The sequence below is a fragment of the Manduca sexta genome, unplaced genomic scaffold, assembly GCF_014839805.1.
Source record: "Manduca sexta isolate Smith_Timp_Sample1 unplaced genomic scaffold, JHU_Msex_v1.0 HiC_scaffold_2871, whole genome shotgun sequence".
Lineage (NCBI taxonomy): Eukaryota > Metazoa > Arthropoda > Insecta > Lepidoptera > Sphingidae > Manduca > Manduca sexta.
The window spans coordinates 547-18,873 of record NW_023593880.1 but is presented as its reverse complement, the minus strand read 5'-3'; the positions used below and the strand labels follow the sequence as shown (position 1 = coordinate 18,873).

General features: G+C 34.6%; 1 non-coding gene across 1 annotated transcript; it reads left to right on the top strand.

Annotated features, from left to right (window-relative positions):
- Nucleotides 1–1,527: 1,527 nt before the first annotated feature.
- On the top strand, nucleotides 1,528–17,849 carry LOC115441310. Its single transcript, XR_005113654.1, has 6 exons — nucleotides 1,528–1,657; nucleotides 12,245–12,457; nucleotides 12,941–13,279; nucleotides 13,888–13,915; nucleotides 17,134–17,235; nucleotides 17,631–17,849. It is a non-coding gene; the product is annotated as an uncharacterized LOC115441310 (transcript).
- The last annotated feature ends 478 nt before the right edge of the window (nucleotides 17,850–18,327 follow it).

Sequence of the window (18,327 nt, the reverse complement as noted above, 5' to 3'; positions counted from 1 at the left end):
CCTGACACAGGATATGTATAAGTCTCATAATACCTATTAAATACACTGTCTATCCTTTATAATGGAATACAAGTGGATGGATGTAGCTGCTCTACGGTACAAATAGACATTACATTGGTACCTACCAGTGGCGAAGAGTCCATATAAGCAGATTCCTGCAGGCTTCTCTGTATATAGAATTTTATTATCATTAGAATGATTTTCAGACCGCAGCCCGGATCTAAGGGGCTAGCCGGGGCCCACGCTCCGAATGCGAATGCGAATTTAGAGGGCGGCAAATTCAAACTTGGCAAACGAATACATAACTCATCATTACCGCAACTTTGACTACTGAGACATCCAGTACATTCAATACTGAACTTATTTCCCGCTGGACGCAAAATGATGATAATGATGACAAAAGTAAAAAGGTGGGGGGCGGGGCATTTTCCAAATTTTGCTCCACTTCGAAACAATTCAAGATCCAGGACTGGCAGACCGCAATCATGCAAATTAGTTAATATCTATATCTTGTTTCGAAAAATTTCACCCTTCGCCACTGGTACATACCCAGTCGGACCCTCGTATATATGAAACCTACCAACAGCCTGTCATCAGCCTTCCAAGACGTTATAATTGCATTATAAAAAATAAAATTGCCTGTTACATCATTATTTTATATCATAATGAATGTACACGTATGACTAATCGCGCAAAGTTACGGGAGATCTTGCGGATATGAAAACTCGATTTAATAAGTTATACAGATATAGTTACTTGATTTTATTCATTCTAAATTAAATTTTTTTACCTGAAGAAAAGCAACTGATTTCTGTGATATTGTGTATAAATAGTGCATTAACAATAAAATAATTATAAATCGTACGTTAAAATATTTAATTTTATAATGTCTAAAACATCTACTTATATTGAACTGAATATTTAAATTAAATAATTTTAAATGTTTTAATTTAGTTTCACTGTAAATCACGTTATGACAAGCAAATTTTTTAAAGTTTGGCACGACCTTAAAACCACATAAGTAATATTTTTAGAAGCGATATCTTTGTATGAAAAATAAATATAAAATTTCGGCATTTGGCGTATAACATATTACCATAAAAGACACAACAGGTTATAAATAAATAATGACTTTAATAGTGGCCGAGAGTAGTTAATTATAGAATGAAGCAAGTCGAATGACGTGAATGTTAAAACTTCACCCCTCAGAATCAAGGTTTTTGAACGCAAATTATTACTATTTACCTTTGCTAGCTTCTAATTCACTTTTGTTATTAGTTCAATTTCGACTTAACAGAGTATTATGTATTAGTTTAAAATGTATGTCGATTTTAACTTTTATAAAACGACAAACTTTTCAAAAGTTTAATATAAAAATCACTAGCATTTCATTGCCAACTAGTTTGCTAATGTTGCATACGTACTATCAGAAATATGGTCGTCTCACTCACACTCAAAATTCCGATGAATCACATATCTTGTCTACCATAAACCTGTCCTTAACAAAACTTCTCATTTATTTTCATTATATCAGAAATTGCCGCGGGTGGCGAACGTCGCGTCGTCCGTAATCAAGAACAAAATCTTTGTGTTGTTACTTGTGGTGGTTGTTAGATTGTTCACATGTTCACACAGGATCATAATTTATAAGAAAATGGTGAGGAATTTATATATTCATATGCGGATTTTTTTAAATATTATTACTAAGATCACTGTTTTAAAACGCTTGAATTATAGACAGGGTCGGATTAAGTAAGTCCAGGCCCCTAGGCAATATATTTCCCACGGCTTTATTATCGTTTTTTAACTGTCTAAAAAAATCCTACATAGCACAAACAACATAATAGTATGCATATGATATTTGCTGGGTTTCAGTATTTCGTATTAGGTATTATCTCTTATGGTTACTCTATTTCGGTCCGTCCGTTCGTCTGTCTGGACACGACTTAACTCAGAGTCTTAGTACTAGCAAGAAAGAATTTTGCCTGGGTACAAATACAGAGGTTTAAGACGATTCGCAAGGGCAGCTACCTAAACCGTTATAGTTAATAGAAAGCTTTCTAAGCAAACAGCATTGACAGATTTTGCTAAATAAGTGAGAAAGATTTTATCGAATCGTTACAAATTTGAGTACTTAATTTCAAAACCACGCGACTCTTTTAAGAAAATTTGGTTTTCAGTTACAGCGGTGAAGGTAGCTGCCCTTAATGTCTATTCACAAAAATCCAACCTGTACAACGAAGCTAAGATAAAAACTTTCACAGATAATAAGGCTTTACAAGTTAATAAGTAACAGACGACAAACATATAAATATACTTGAGGAAGTCAAAATCAAGTCTACGTACAAATTCCAATGAAAATTACTATGGTAAACTTGTTAATTGTATAAAACAGGTAGTATATATAAATCCGCCTAATATGACGGACAACTATGGATCCCTCCTTTGCATATAGTCCGATATGTACTGCCCCGAGTTCACAATACAAGGATACGTCATCATAATCAATAAAAAAAAAATAAAACCAATGAGAGAGAATATGCGTATATTGTTGCAAAATATAAGTTATATGTATATTTTAAAGTACAAAAAGTTAACACAGGTAAAGTCGGGGAAGTGCGCCATAAAATTTTCATAGCTAGATTCAATGCAAAAATAATTTTTGTGCTCACATAAGAATGTAATTTTATTAATTTAATAATATTTGGTATTTTGTGATAACAACCTATAGCCATTCAAGGAAATCGGACCATAAATTAATAATATTTTGCTCAAAAGTAATAAAACTGGTAGTAGGCGCACTTGCCTCCGGAAATTGGGTAAGTGCGCCTGTGTACAAAAAAACGCCAATATGAAACATTATAAAGAAAGCACTCATTTTAGTCCATAGAGAAATAAGTTTTACTCGCATTGCTCTTGGATAATTTTATATCACTAAATATTATAACAAACTATGGCTGTCAAATCAAATTCGGGGCAAGTGCGCCATATATTTGTAAATCAGGGCTTCAAAACATTTTACATTTTTTTTGCTATATTTAGGTATTAATATTAGAGTTTTGTGTGCGGATATGTTGGAATAAAAAAATGGTAACCGTAATACGAAATCCATTTTATTTCTAAAAACTAAAAAAAAAACGTTATAAAATGTAGAAATTAACAATTTTGAATGCGTTATAACTCAATTACTTAGAATTTGGCCTTATGACATTTGATATATTGTAGCTGCATTATACTCAGATAACGTGCCTGATCGAACAGTTGCAACCTCTTCACGTAAAGTTGCTCTAGACCAAGGTATTTCAGTTTTTTTTGTAAAAAACGAACCATTTAAAACAACGCCCTTTTATTTAAGTCGGCTCAAAACAAAATACCTTGAATACAAAAAATTATGCTATTAAGTATAACATTTTAATAATAGTAATTCATATTAGTAAAACATATTCTCAAAAAATATTGGACATATATGGATCAGGGGCAAGTGCGCCATACAACTATTAACTGTGGCGCACTTGCCCTACTCGACAATTATGAGGTAATTTTTTTCGCATTGCTAAAAAATCCTTTATTTTAGTATATATAAATAAAATTCAGGCAGGAAGTTAAAATAAAAGGTTTAAACTATGTACTCACCTTACTGGTTTACAGAAATATGTTAAATATCTTAAAATATTTGATGTTACCTTTCACGGGGTCATCTCCGTTTACAGATCTAAATGGCACTTAAAATAAAATGGCGAATAAATCGTATTAAAATGAAAATAGCCATTTATGTTTTTTAGTGTAACTTTATATCAATTAGTAGTATAGATATAAGATTACGGTAATTGTGTAACATCAATAGTTTTAGATTTTTTTAGGGCAGGTGCACTTACCCCATCGGCGCACTTGCCCCACCTGACATTAAGTCAATCTCTGCCTGTTAAACCAGTCCGATAAATATGTCCGCAATACAGATGCGACAATACAGCGGCGTATTACTATAAAGTTTCTAGCTTAACTTAAAAACGTATGAGAACGTATGAGAATTTGATGAAATAGTCGCTACATATTACTCTAACCTAATGTTCATATTTACTATACGGAAAATCTACGAATCTACGAATACTAACAAAAGCTTGCGGCCCCGCCCACGACAAAATTCTTTCTGGAATAAAAGTCCCGCCATATATTTTCCAGGGATAAAATGGAATCTATATTTGAAGTTGGATCTCTAGCAAAATATATCGGCAAAAACCGCATTCGATTATATTGTTTTTGGGTGATGTGTATACAAATATACAGCTAGACAAAAATTCTAATAAAGTTATTATATTATGTAAAGATGCTAAAAAACGTCTTGTGAGGTGCCGTCCTCTGATAAATTGGCATTAAAACACATTAAGGTCGCCGCGTAAAATATAGAACTTAAAATGTCATCCAAAATGTTCTAAATCATTACAATAAAATTTAAAAATAATCCAAACAATAGTCATTGAGGGTTGGCTAAATACAAATATTTTAATTGAATTTTTACTCCAAGAAACGTTTACTTTTTTTCTCGGGGCACAGGGCTCCTAACCGAAGCTAGACAGCAGTTACATAGGTTGTCTTAGGGTTAATCCGGCCCTGTTTATGAATGCTCACCAGTCATTTTATATGATATTATTTTGTAAGATTATTGTTGCACAATGTTATTGACTCATTGTTTTTTTCTTTAGATTCTACCAGCAAGTATTTCCTTGTTTACTTATCCTGCAATGTCAATACAAAAACTAACCATTTAATTAAAATGACTCCATCAAAAAATCTAAATAAACAGAAACGCTTCAATCCACACACAACATTCAAGTATTTAAAATAAAAATGAAAAACTGGTTTACACAAGTCAAATTTCTTGTAGCACAAATAAGCACAATATTCGCGAAATCGAATAAATAATAAAACATGACCTTACATAGATGAAAAATCTCTAAAGAAATTTAAGATGGAATAAAAAAAGTATATGCGTCATACATAATAATAATATATGATAAGGAAGGTCAAACAATTTAAAGATCAACTAGTCAAAACGATTTGCCAAAATGATGCTGCCTGTTAATTTGCCGATGCTAAATCATTCCTAAAGACAAGCGCCCAGGCATCAGCTAGATGGCATAGGAAGGTTTTCTTCGGCAACCGACTTCCCCTCAAGTACTGACGGCAATGCACCTTTAGCTGTACCCTTAAACATGACAAAGCCCCCATAATCGTATCGTAACATTATAGCTGCAAAAAATATCATTAAAATTTGAACTATAACGCATTATCGTATATTACAATTTGTCACCTTTATATCCAGTTAATCAGTTCAGAACCGAAAGATTCTGTTGAACCTGATTTAAGGTTCCCTCAAATCTTATAAACGGCTTTGGACAATCGCTGTGTGTCCTTCTGAGCCTTGAACTATCCACCAATTTGAGTATCATGAATCGCTGGGCAAAAGAAAATACTCTTTTTAAAATGTAGGGAAATGAGCATACAGTTCCCCTGATTGTAAATGATTACCGCCGCCCATGAACATCTGCAATAGCAGGGAATATGAAGATGCGTTGCCAGCCTTTTAGGTGGGAAAACGCTCTTTTTTAGGTTTCCAGATCGTATCTGTCCGAATGAATGCGGCGATAGCCTAGTTGGCTGTGGAACGGACTGCCGAGACGAATGTCCGCAGGTTCAAAACCAGTGGCAAACACGTTTGACTTATGTAATAATAATATGTGTGTTTTCTTTGTTAATTATCTCTTGCTTTAACGGTGAAGGTAGACATCTTGAAAAAACCTGCATACCTGAGAAATTCTCTATAGGAATTTTCGAGGGTGTGTGAAATCTACCAACCCGCACTAGGCCAGCGTGATGGACTAAGGCCTAATCCCTCTCAGTAGTAGAGGAGACCCGTGCCCAACAGTCGGACAGTATATAACACAGGGCTGATATTATCATATTATATATCTGTCCGGAAATGCTGAAATACCACTGTACCCATCATTGAAATGTGGGGAACAGTTCTATGTATTCAGTTTTACCTTCTAGTAACTAGAAGGTAAAACTCTTGCGAGAGTCCATCTGAGTAATCAGATGTGTTGTGTATTTCTACCGGTAGTATGTAAGACCATGTTTCATAGTAAATAAAGGTAATAATGTCACCTACACATGATGACGAGCGCAGTTCAATGACACGTAGAGCTTTGTTATTAATGTTCAGAACGGTATTGGCACTGACTGTGAGCCGAGATTACCAGGCGAGCAACATACTCTTCTCGTTATGTAATTATATAGGATATTGGAAATTGGAAAAGACCAAATTTAATAAATAACAGTGGCGAAGGGTGAAATTTTTCAAAAGGTAACCCGGTGTAAAAAAAATTGGCGTCAGTTAAGATATCGGGGCAATTTATCGGCAAACAAAAACTAAGACAACGGATTAGTCTTGATTCGAAATCAACAAACGTTGACATACATACTAAATTACCTATTATGCATAAATAATTGAAACATTCATAAAATCGAACATTAAACGAAGATAATTCTCGATCCATTAATCAAAATATAAGTACTTACCTATTAATTAGTTATAACAGCAACAAAAGTAAGTATTAATATTATAACCATACAACACTAAAAGTATCTGTTTATTTTCAAAATAAAACTTTAAATGTAATAGAAATAGGTATCACGATCGCCAAACAGACCAACAGTTTAAGTCTACCTACATGATAAACTTATATAATTATCAATTTAAATTATAATCAAGAAAGGTTATTCGTTAACTTTTGATTGTATCGTGGTGCTACTTTTAATTCAGTATAATATCATATTTATTTTCTTGTAACAAACATTTTGTGTCTAAAATCAAAAACTTTCAGATCTTCTTCAAATATTTTACCATCTGAATACTAATATGTGAAATCACCGACTAATAATATACTTACGTAAAGGTAGACATTAAACTGATCACAGGTAGTTATTTCCATTATAATACACTTTTATTTGTAGTTTCTAAATAAACAAAGCGCTGATAACTAAATATCACATAACTATCAAAAATAAAATGAATATGACAATTTACAAACACCGCAACTTGGTAGCATAATAAATTATGACGTTTGAAGGACGTAAAAGCGACAACTATACAAAGTCGGTTAACGTGAAGCCGAACTAGCTCGGGTTACCTTTGCCCATATTTTCCGCGCGATTTCGACAAACACTGGCATAGAAAATCATAGAAAGTGCTGCCATCTATATTAAAAAACATACTACGACATTAAGCCGCTTGACAGCGGGTTACCTTTGCCTGTGGCGTCACAATTTCACTTAGGTAACGGAATTTCTGGGGAACTAAATACAAGGTGCGCCATCTAGCGTCAATTAAAATAAGTAATTGATATCGATTAAATTAACAAACAACGGGCTAATGGCCGATAGATGTCATTATTAAGTTATCAATTATAATTAATAAGTTAAGCTATTATAATTACTGTCCATTGTCTGATATGTTGTAAATTTATATTTGCCTATTAAATATATTGTTTAGTATCACCGAAAACCTAAAAGGGAAGCCGGTGGGAATCGGCTTGTATGGACGCTTCGCCACTGATAAATAATATAATGAACTGTATGTTCCAAATATAAATTCGTAAGGGGAATTACCCTTCAAACAGCCATCTCCTATGGCAATGGTCAAGACTGACGCCACAGTATACAAAGTACTTCGATGGTATAAAAGTACTTATCTGTGTACATATGTTTATTTGTATAAGAAAATAATTATGATTCGCGCGATGGACAATGATTAATTACAATCGCAACACCGCCATTTCAAGATCTATTTTGTAGAATTATAAAACATTTTATGCTGTACCTAATCATTTTTGAAGAAGAATGTGCTGTCAATGTAAATGTACTTATGTGTCAATCACTTTAGGAAAATGACAGTGGATTGATTCAGAAAAATGTAAAATAAGGACACACATGATTTTAATGCACAACGTAACACCACACTTGTATTTCTATGGGCTAAGCATAGATTCGAGTTTTAAAAAATTGAATACTTACAACAATAAATCAAATTAATTAAAATCTGGCTTGGAATTTCAGAAACTCGCAGGTACTTATAATTAGTCGATTGAATACAAAACGAAAAATATATTTTCAACAAGTTTTTGAAACCGGTCTCCATCTCAACATTGCGTTCAAAACATATTTCGTTTTACGCTGTCGAAGAAAACATAGGCAGAAATGTAAGTAGGGGACCTGTATAGATATTAATTATAACGTCGTATTATAGTTGCTCAATTAAAGCGTGTTTACAATTGTTTTGTTTTACCAACTATAAAAAAATCTGTTTTGGATCTAATCTAAAGTTATTGTAATCTTGAACGAACCTTAAATATTCCAATTATAAAAATCATTGCACTAAGAGTGTTCGCTTAATATTGTATTTAATTGTTAAGGAAGTAAATGCTGATACTTCATACCATGGAGTGATACTGTCAGTTAAACGATCGCCAACCGGTTTTTATAAAATACAAGTATATTCAAGAATTCTGCATTATGTAGCAAATCGTGTGGGATTGAGGAAAAACCTCTCAAAACGTTTAATCACAGTAATAATTAATATGCGTTACATTTATTTTAATTTGGTCCTTTTTTATCAATAAACAATGCAAAAAAAATATTTTGTATATTGTATATTGTGTCTCAAGAAAAAGTATGTTTAACATAATAGGTAAGTAGTTACTGTATTAAGTATTTTATAACTCATTAATTTAATCAATAACTCTTCGATGTGAATATCTTTAGATATAAACAAGTTTCAGAGGCATAAATATTCATTGTTAGGTATCAAAGCGGCACCAATGGCCCATGTTAATAATATAAATAATTTTGCAATTAAAATGCATTTTCTTAATAAAATATCTTACAGTAAAAAATCCTAATGCACCTGCCTGAGTAATAAAATGAAGACTGGCAGTGATATAAAAATAAATATTAAATCCCATTCCACGCAGGATCCAGGCTAAATCTCTATTATAGATATCTATATATAAATACGCAAATCAGGATAGAAATCAGTATCATATCCTCTCGCTATACTTAGTCTGGCCATAAATACTGTTACACTTAATTATAAAAAAATATTACATTTGAATTTCGAATCTGTCATTTTTATACGATTGTTCATTGTGTTTTCTCATTTTGGCGCCAATACATTGTAAAATATTTTGCGATATTAAAATGGTGTGGGGTGATAAAGAGAACCGAATCGCTGTGATAGCATTACACAAAGTAGGTATGGAGCCAAATGCAATTTTTAAAACTCTCCATACACTTGGTATTAGTAAAATGTTTGTGTACCGGGCTATTAATAGGTACAATGAGACCTCCTCTGTTTGTGACAGAAAAGATCTGGCCGTCCACGTAGTGTTCGTACGAAAAAGGTGGTCAAAGCAGTAAGGGAAAGAATTCGAAGAAATCCTGTCCGAAAGCAAAAGATTTTATCTCGGGAAATGAAGATAGCACCTAGAACCATGTCGCGTATTTTAAAAGATGACTTAGGACTTGCAGCCTATAAGAGACGCACTGGCCATTTCTTAACTGATAATTTAAAGAAGAATAGGGTGGTAAAATCGAAACAACTACTGAAGCGGTACGCAAAGGGAGGTCACAGAAAAATTTTGTTTACGGATGAGAAAATTTTTACAATTGAGCAACATTTTAACAAACAAAATGACCGTATTTATGCTCAAAGCTCTAAGGAAGCTTCCCAATTAGTCGACAGAGTGCAACGTGGACATTATCCGACTTCAGTGATGGTTTGGTGGGGTGTTAGCTATGAAGGAGTGACTGAGCCATATTTTTGTGAAAAAGGTATCAAAACATCGGCACAAGTGTATCAAGATACCATTCTTGAGAAGGTAGTTAAGCCCCTTAACATCACCATGTTCAATAACCAAGTATGGTCCTTCCAGCAAGACTCGGCGCCGGGTCATAAAGCTCGGTCCACGCAGTCTTGGTTGGAATCGAACGTTTCGGACTTCATCAGAGCTGAAGACTGGCCGTCGTCTAGTCCCGATCTTAATCCGCTGGATTATGATTTGTGGTCAGTTTTAGAGAGTACAGCTTGCTCTAAACGCCATGATAATTTGGAGTCCCTAAAACAATCTATACGATTGGCAGTGAAGAATTTTCCCATGGAAAGAGTGCGTGCTTCTATTGATAACTGGCCTCATCGTTTAAAGGACTGTATTGCAGCCAATGGAGACCACTTCGAATAAGCTTTTATATTTTTAATTGTTTTATATTTATGTATTAAACTGACACACTGTAAAAGTAATAAATGTTATTTGCAGTTAACAATTTTCTTTTTTCTTTATTACAATATTTATGGCAAGACTAGGTATATAAAGACAAGTATGTCAAGATTTTCTTTTTTAATATAAAACTAAATAGATTTTCAATCACATGACATCGGTGCCAACAGTACAGAAACTTGGTACTTACGTGGATTAGGTACAGTTCTAAAAAATATCCAAGAATGGAATGGATATTAAGATGATTTATAATTTTTGCTTAAGTTTACAAACAGTAGAACCGTATCACATCATGCGCGTGCACACGCACACTCACACACATACAAACACACAAATACACACTACCTTAGAGTTCCAACGTTGTTAACATTTTCGTTTCGTTTTTTTATATTTTTTTATTTTTTCTTTCATTACCCAAATAAAAGATTACACGTCGCTTGGTAGGCTGCCACTTAGTTAAGAGAAGGCTAAAAAGAGCGCTGTTTGGAACTTATGTCCCGCATGAGTTGAGCCGCTTCCTTTTGCGTTTATCCTACTAATATTATAACTGCGCAAGTTTGTGAGGATGGATGTATGTATGTATGTTTGTTCCTCTATCACGAAAAACTACTGAACGGATTGGGATGAAACTTAACAGTAATATTAATTATAATTCTGAATCAGAATATCACATAGACTACAATCTATAATGATTTTGTGTAATTTGGTCATAATATAAGAATACATAGCAAGTAAGTCGATAAAAAAAAATATCCCGGAAAACTCCTTCACGCGGGCGAAGCCGCGAGCAAAAGCTAGTAATTTTGTTAGTAGTTTAATGTTACTATGTTCCATAACAACAGATGTAATAAATAATAAGGAAAAAAAACGGATTTTTATTTATCATATTACTAATATCTTCACGCGCAATGTTGGTATCTACTTATTACCCTCGGGCTTGTTATAATTATTGGCGGAGTTGTATTGCGCACGCGATATGACTACCACTCTGGAATCCCAGGTTCGGGCAACGTAATATTGGGTTTTTTATTGCTTGGCACCTACAATTTGTGCCCATGGCAATAGGCCCGTCCTCTACATAACTATGGACAAAATTCACATGGCGAAAAGTGAATGGTAAAAGGAAATATAGATGGAATAAAAGACATGAGTGTATGTATTGGTACTACAGTTTTCTCCGAACATATATGTTGGTTTTGAATCTGAAGACCGCTTGATCAAATATTCCATCTACGCCAGACAAAAATATTCCCTGGAGCAAAATATTGGTACATCGATAACGAAAATTAGTGTACCAGGAATAATAAAGAACACACAATTAATAATACATTCTTAAAATATTGTAAGTTAGTAGCAAATAATACGATGAATATAAATTACAAGATTATGTAATAAATGTTTTATAAGTTAAGTAATGAAATAAATAGTTATGAATAATGTATAAAATTAGATTATCATGTATATAAGGGTATAGTGTAAGTTATGTAATGGGTATTTGAGGAATATCTTAGTCTATAATAGGGTTAGCAAGAAATAGTAATAAATTAGTTAAGATAGAGTAGGCAAAAATAAGAATACATAAATTTTAGCATGTACTGTCCCTTCTCCTGGATAGGGGTAAAAGCAATTAAAAAAAACATCGGACATTCGTCTCGGCAGACTGTTTCATTCCCGACTAGGCAAAATTTGGTCTGGCCATATTTCACAATTTGGGCCGTGTTACTACTACTAATGGTCAGTGTAGTCGTATCGCTAACCAAAAGGCAAACAGCTTCGTCATTTATTTACATAAATAAACACTTTTAATCCCAGAAAAATCCATGATCATACGGAAAAAATATTTCAGGAAATATTTTGCAGTTGCACGATCACCTACTTATTTTGAATCTCACATAATTTTCCAAATATTATTTCAGTACACACGAACCGCCATCCTCCTGGTTCTGGCACTGTCAGTGCCCAGTCACGAACAGGACACGCCCCCGTCCCCCTGCCCTGGCGTGTTTGAGTACCAGAAGCCAGGATCAGAGACAGGCAAATGGGAAGGCGTTGTGCACCTCACCTCAGATGTCCAGCTTTACTCGGTGTTTCTTAACATAATTCTGACTGAGAAGGCTCAGTTACTCGGGGTGAGTAATATCCAACAAACCAATGCAAGTAGTAAGCAGCTTGCTCATTTAATGCTTAATTAGACTTGTTTAATGTAATGTTTAATGTAGGTAGTTTTTACCAACACTAACATGTAACGTCATATTTATATTCATTATCCATAAACCGCCACAGTGGAATTCGTTTGTAAACCGCCGTGCCATTATGAAAGAAACTGCATATAACTTTACGTGACACTTGTGATCAAGAAACAATAACCTTAATTTACACTTGCACCTTACTTGTATATTTATGTGACCACTGCTCACTATCTGCAGGAGCAGCTACATCCAAAGATCCATGCCAGTCACTTGCGTTATGGAAACGCAACTTAACTATTACAGTTTCGGCGCACCATAAAATACACTTTTAATAATTTAATAACTAGTGGCTATTATAACAGCATTCATAATATTAAAGAGATATTGTATTGTTTTCATAAATCCAAATTCTTTCATCTACAGAACTGGTTAGCGGAGTCGACAACGCAAGACAACAAACAGTTTAGAATAGAGTCCACTGAATTGGTAATATCACCAGCGGCGCCTCTTGATTTCAAATTTTTCGTCAGATTCGACCCTCTCAGCAAGATTCCACTGCTGCAGTCAATTAAATTTAATGGGCAGGAAATTTGCAATGCAGCTGTTACTACAGAGTCCTCAAGCGAAAAACCTGCACCGCCACCACCGCTGATACCCCAAGACTCCTTTGAGACCAAACCAATAAAAACAATCAGATAATAACGAAGTAACTGGGGGCGGCGTGTATGTACCAGGACCACCTGTAGGACTTCCAACTATTATGTAAGTAATTAACTTTAATACTAACATTAACTTTATATCCAGATCTATAAAGATCCAAACAAATAATTTTGTTTTTCATGAAAAGCAGTCTGCTTTGTGCGAAATTGTGGACCAAATAATTACGTATATTGTAGTATTGGATGGCTTAATTCCCTAATGCAGGATGCAATGTAAATGATGGTTTTATTAACAGGAACTTTTGTATTCATAAGCGATATGGCACTTAGATGTAATGAATTATGAGATTAAATTAATAAAAAATATATATTGTATTGTCAACTGTCCAGCAGTTACTTGCCTGCTAATAAGCATAATGATTGCCTAGACACAGTAGCAACACCACTAAGAACTAAGAATTTCAAATTAATATGGTACTGCCTTTCATTTGTCTCTCTTAGATCTTATATACTAAGTCTCATAAAGCCGAGTAATAATACAACATTCTTCAAGCTGCTAGATGGCAAAAATAGTCTACGTTTATACCTCCCCAGCCACTTTATGATTTGCAAGATGCTTATCACAAAATGAAAAGAGAAGAGTTTTATTGAGTCTGCAGATGTTAGACGCCTCATGTTTATTATTTTAATGATATTTACATTGTTTTTCAGAGGTGGCGGTGTTCCCACAAATGAAAAGGTAAAAACTGTCATTTATAGAGCAAGAGCCCGTGAACCCCAGACCTTCGTTATTTTTTAAAGGTGAAAGTTTGTCAGCGCATGCTCCCAACACAGGTAACAACGATGGGCCATTATGAAGTTTGGGCTACAGTGGCTTTGGCAGGTACACGGTACTAAAGGTGTGTAAAAGGTGTGTGTGTATCAAAAACGTCTGGCTAACGAGGAAACATTATTTACTTATTACCCAAGTACTATATATAAAAATCAGCTTTCATACTATATAACGTAAATAAAATTATAACACACACACACACACACACACACACACCTTTAATACCGTGTACCTGCCAAAGCCACTGTAGCCCAAACTTCATAATGGCCCATCGTTGTTACCTGTGTTGGGAGCATGCGCTGACAAATTTTCAGCTTTTATAAAATAACGAAGGTCTGGGGTTCACGGGCTCTTAGACTATTAAGTATGCTATTCCTACGCATTCAATACTGTAAATATATCGCAATATCTTACTGTCTATCTTAGTTTCTTGCTAGTATTATAAAAGCGAAAGTATGTGAAAATGTTTGGACGTTTGTTAGAAGTAAACGCAAAAGCAGTGAATCGGATTTAAATGTCATTTGGCATACGGTTAGACCATATCCTGAACTCATAGGCTAGTTTATATGCCAGTAATATTTCCCCTTGTGGGTATTCTTTGTCAATAATCGCTGCCTTTAACGGTTAAGGAAAACATCGTGAGATTCCTGAGAAATTCTTTATAGGAATTTTGAAGGTGTGTGAAGTCTACCAATACGCACTAGGCCAGCGTGGTGGACTAAAGTCTAATCCTACTCAGTAGTAAAGGAGGCCCGTGCCTAGCAGCAGGACAGTATTATATAATTAAGGGCTGCTATTATATTATTCATATTTCCCGTGGAAAATTATGGAATATGTTAAATAGATGGTCCTGACCCTATGAATCGCCAATTTTTTAGGGACTTCTATAGCGGGAATAGCTTTTCATGCAACAAATACGCGAGTAATACCTAGTGTTGATAACAACACAACATACAACGAACCGATTACCGGTTTATATCTATTTTAATTTTAAATATAACTATCGACAGTGTGCACAAACTGTAGATGATCTTAGTTCAGTGCCCAGGCTGAGCAATATTAAGAGTGAATTTTTCTGACTGATGTCAAAATATTATTTTTTAAACATGCGTAAATCATAAGTTATAGTCGCTGAGTCGAATTAGAATATAAAAAAGATTAAAATTGGTAAATCCACGTGTCAATATGAATTGAGGAATCACTGCAGATTTGTAAAGAAAACTCTTATCTATGTAAAAGTGGCTACTCAATCTAATTAATTGTTGAATTGAAGGGCCCTCTTGTAACGTACAAAATAATAGATGAATATTATGTAAGAAAAATTATGCTATTTGACATCGTTCAGATAAAGTACACGTTATCTTCTATCTATCTATACTTATAATAAATCTGTAGAGAGGTCAATTCTGTACATGAAATATATTTCCAAAATAACTATCAGGGGTGATTAGGGATCGATACTGATGCCAAAAATGCAATTAGTAAAATTTTTGTCTGTCTGTCTGTCTGTATAACCGTTATAGAAACAAAAACTACTCGACGGATTTTGACGAAACTTGGTACAATTATTTGTCATACTCCTGTGCTGGTTATAGTATACTTTTCATCACGCTACAATTAATAGGAGCAGAACAGTGAAGGGAAATGCTGGGAAAACGGGAGAAGTTGCTCCATTTTTTAAGCTTCCGTCGCGTGTGAAACCTTAATGGTTAAAGCTACACAGAAATCATGTATGACGGAAATGTTCTCCTTAAAATTATGTAAAAATATCCCACGACAGCATATGTCTTTTATGGTTGACTCACAATAACACGTGTAAGTCCCGATAGCTTAGCAGTTCAAAACTTTCTCATTATATTTGTGTACTCTTACGTTTATAACACTTTCAGTCATCCCTAATTAAAAAAGTTAACATTATTAAATATTCCATAAAAAAGAATCATAGAAATCAGTATAGAAACACCAATGTTATACATGAAATACGCTAATAATAAGCCATCATGCGTGAATACTGAATCATGCTGTAAGGATTATTTTTGTATATATATAAGGTCGCGAACGCACAGGCAGGCGGCTTGCTTGGCGCCTAGAGGCTAGCGAATCATCTAGCGAGTAGCTTCGTAAAACGAACATTCTCAAACGTTCGCGACCGGCTCCATTTTTGAAGTCCGAAATCCACGCGGGCGAAGCTGCGGGCGGAAGCAAGTATCTTAATAAATTCATACAAACGTGAAGTTGTAACACGCGAATACAAAAGTATCTTTTAAAGGGATCTTACAAGTACTAGTCTGACTAAATTTGGTAAAAATCGCATGTTATATGTGTGGGTTCAGCCCACACGTTGTGTGTGAATTAAATTGACTGTTTTCTACCTGAGATCAAAACTGAATCAAAAGCCAGACACTTATTTCGACAAAATATGTGTACAATACTTGAAATACGGTATCCCCAAAAAAAAAGTCTATAAATGTTTTGGGTTTGGAAACCGGTAATCATATTTAAAAGTATACATACATGCACCTAACATTATTTCAAACCGTTTTTTAAACGTGTTCTTCAAGTTTCGACCTGCCACGGTTCATTACTTCCCAAAGACTGCCTTTGGTAATAATCATTTGTATTTTTTGTCAGAAATAACTTTTTATTTTTATTGGAATACCTTTATACGTATTTTATTAAAAATCTCATCATTAGTTGCATTATATTTATTTTTTGTTTAATGTTTTGCTCAGGGTTTCATTTGCGCTCTGTGCCGGTAACCTTCACTTTGGCATAAAATGTTATGAAAATGGCTATATGTATACCAGCTATACTCTAAGTGTGTTCCGCGGAACCCTAGGGTTCCGTCATACCTCTGTCGGGGTTCCGCAAGAATTTAGAAAAAAAATCAAAACACCTCTCTCAATAATAATTAACTGTTACATCGTACTTTTATTATGCTGATTAATAAAAAATACACTTATAAAAACAATTGTTTTATTGTAGGGTTCCATCAAGTATTTTGCTTCCCAAAAGGGTTCCGTCATTTAAAAAGTTTGAGAACCACTGATGTATACGATACATAATCTACTACTATAGTACTGGTAGACAACATCTAATCCGTGCTTAATTTATTTGTTTTCCAGGGGACATGTGGTATGGTTTTTGCAAGTACCACGCTTATACGAAAGGGGATGGCAACCGGGGAAGCAGAATGGCCGTGGCATATCGCTCTTTACCTCACCGAGGTAGGTAACAAGGGCATTTAATTTAATGTAATCTACCATCAATTATGAACTATTCGTGCTAAAATACGAATTTTACACTTCTGCTTTAATTCGAAATCCAACACATAGGCACAGTGTATTGCGCCTGATATAGTAGATAATATGTAGTCCACGTATTGAAATCGTTATCAGAATGATCTCAGTTTAGCGGTAACTAGTCATGCTCTCGCGACGATCTGCAGTGTATGACATGCCCCGAATCCCGCGCCTTTATTACTCAAAAAAGTGCTCATACGAGTGTAACTGTTGTATATAATAAGTACTAGCTTTTGCTCTTGTTTTTTGCCGTAGATTAAAATCATATTAAAATACATGTTATAAAACTACCAAATGCACTCAATAACTCTTACTTACAGAACACGGACAATGCATTCACCTGCGGAGGTACCCTGGTATCGCATCTTCATATCATCACGGCAGCGCACTGCGTCACTCGGAAGGAATCGCGTCGGATCTGGGACATAAACAGATTCCACGTGTTGCTAGGGAGACACAACTTGGAGGGATCAGCCGAAGGCGCCCAGTTACGATTTGTAAGTAATTGTTCCTGCGTAATATGCCACCTATATCTATGTGGCATTTTTATATATTTATCTGGCATCCCTGGTTGAACTCTAGCAACACGAGTCGCACTGTAGTAACACAGATACGCTTCATAGACATACAAGCGCACGCGCAAGCTGTCGTCATCGTTGCTCAATTAAATATACATCATATATGATTCACGAAGAATCCCACATCTATACTTAATATTATAAAGCTGAAAAGTGTGTGTTTAAAAACGCGCTGATTCTAGAAATACTTAACCGATTTTGTTTTTGTTTTTATTAATAAGAATCTACACTACCTACTACTGAATGTTATAGGAAAATTTTCATCCCGGGAAAATACCTATCTCGGAAAAGCTGTTTGACGCGAGTCAAGCCGCAGGCAAGAGCTAGTCTATATTAATGAAGTATAGCTAATACGCCCACAGTTTACCAATATATGTTACGTTATTTATAAGACTAGCTTTTGCCCGCGGCTCCACCCGCGATATAAAGATTTTCAGGC